The following is a 2255-nucleotide window of genomic DNA, read 5'->3' on the forward strand; positions in this document are numbered from 1 at the left end:
GTTTTCCTCAGCTATCCGCAGAAAGCGGCTGGCCTCGTCCCACTGTCCTTGCGCACCTCCGGCCTCCGTCCTCTCGCAGGCAGATCGACGGCCGTGCGCTCGCGGCGAAAAACTTCTGGGGTGCGGGTCCTCCCAGGCAACCTTCCGGCCCCCAGCCGCCCTCGAACGCAAGATCGAGAGCGGCGCGCGCCCGGGTGCCCGGATCGGCCACGATCGCTCCCACCCTCGCGTCGCGGCGGGGCGAGTACGTACAACGCCTCGCGTCCCGTTCCCACGTCCACCTGGCGCTCTCGCCCCTCTCGCCTCTGCGCGCTTCTCGTCTTGCGCGGATTCTGACGACCTGCGCGAATTCTCCGCGCCGCCGACGATCTCCTGCCCTTCTCGGCCTCTGCCCGGTCCTCGTCTTCTGATCATCTCCTGCGCTCCACTCCGGGCTCGCTGTGGGCACCTCTCCCGGGCTTGCTGCGAGTGCCGAGTTGAAGACACAGACGGGTCCTTTCGTCTGACAGATCAAGTGCAGGGGCCCTGCACAGGGCTGCCTGCGAGCGGTCCGCGGAGGCCCAATGATTGATCGGGCGAGGACGTGCTGGGCGACACACGAATGGGCCGTGACATAGGGTTCTGTGCGGGGTGGAGATGGACAGGCCGGGCTTTCACGCCAGCGGCGGGGAAGAGGCGGGGTCGTCGCGCGCGGCCCTGTACCTGCGGCCCCGCCACCGGACTGGACGGACGGACGGACGGGCGTGCGCGAGGGGCATACGGACACGGACACGGCCACGAACGCGTTCGCGCAGTTGCCACCCCGACCGCGCGAGTCCGAACTCACCGAGCAATCTACTTGTGGCGGAGAGGGTTCGGACGCTTGATGCTCGACGCTTCGCTCGACAGCGCGGATGTGGGTGTGGACGAGCCGCGGCCTCGACGGCGTCGGGGAGGCGACGTGGCAGGTCCGCGTCCGCGCAGGCGAACAGCCTCTGGCTCGCCGTGCGCCCACAGACCCCGGTGGTCGACGGCTGCACAGTGCAGGCCATTCGTATTCCCGTCTTTCCGGGGTGAGAGCGGCGGAGCCAGATGCGGACGGGACGTTATTGGACGCGACGCGCGGGGCCTTTCGCGCCCTCTCCTGGTGATACGCATACAAACGAACAAATGAAACTATCGTCCCCCCAGTCGCCGGCCGTCTTTTGTTGCGCGCGAGGGTCCGTGGTTGCTGTCGCTGCTGTTGCTGTGCACGCGGGATCTCCGATGGCTATGTCCGTCTTCTGACCTTCGTTGTTCGTCGAGCGTTTGGCGGTGCGTCGCGAGGGGGCGCCTAACCTTGCGTTATTGCCCCCCTTTGCGCCCTCACTTCCCTCAGGGCCCCTTGGCCTGTGCCAGTCACAGCCGGCCGGGCGTCCCTCTTTACTGCCGCAAACCTTTTGTGTTTCGCTGCCGTCGCCGGAAGACCGCTGCCCATGGGGCGTGTGCTCGGGGAGCGGCGGGTTTTCCGCGCAGACTGAAGCTGTGCCGCGGGATTCTAGTACGGCCTCATTCGTCACTGGCGGGCCCGTGCCAACGTCCCCACTGCCATCTTCCTTCATGTGCCCGTCCGTCCGTCCGGAGACCGGGCGCCTGGTGCCCCACATCCTCGCACCGCATTGGCGATCGTACTGCCGTGTCGAGAGAGGAAGAGAGAGCACGGGGCACGGGGTGGGGCGAGCGCTGAGCAGCAGAGTTCGTTCGTTCGCTCGCCCGTCTGCGGCCGTGATCCCGTTCCGACGCTGCTCCGTCCTGGCGCTGCTGCACTGGCTCGCGGGTGGAGAGGGCTACGCGCGAGCGATCAGCGAGCGCTCAACGCTCAGCCAACGACCGCACCGTCACGCCCAGTTCCCCGCGCACAGCCAGGGCCCCAGCCCCGGATCGGGGTGCAGATGCAAGTGGGCGATGGGGAGCGCAAGGCGCGCGCACCGTCCTCCTCTCTCCTCGCGCGGACAAGACTAGGACGGGTCACAAAGGGCAGCCCAGGGGGGGGATTTTAAGATTTTGGGCACCGGACGAAGAAGGCGGCGGGGAGCCGGGCGAGCGGGACGTCGCGAGGGCCCGGTAGGAAAGTTTGCCTGCTGCCACCGGCCTTTTGTCGCGCTGCATGATGATGATGGATCGCTCGATGGACCGTGTGGGACGCGACGGTGGCCGCCGTCTGGCTCTGCAGCGCAGGTGCGTTGTGTGCCCGGCGTTTCTACGTCGGTGTGTAAAGCGTGAGGCAGGCGTCGGGG

Source organism: Epithele typhae (genome assembly GCF_022376455.1).
Source record: "Epithele typhae strain CBS 203.58 chromosome Unknown BXZ73scaffold_489, whole genome shotgun sequence".
In the NCBI taxonomy this organism is placed as follows: domain Eukaryota; kingdom Fungi; phylum Basidiomycota; class Agaricomycetes; order Polyporales; family Epitheliaceae; genus Epithele; species Epithele typhae.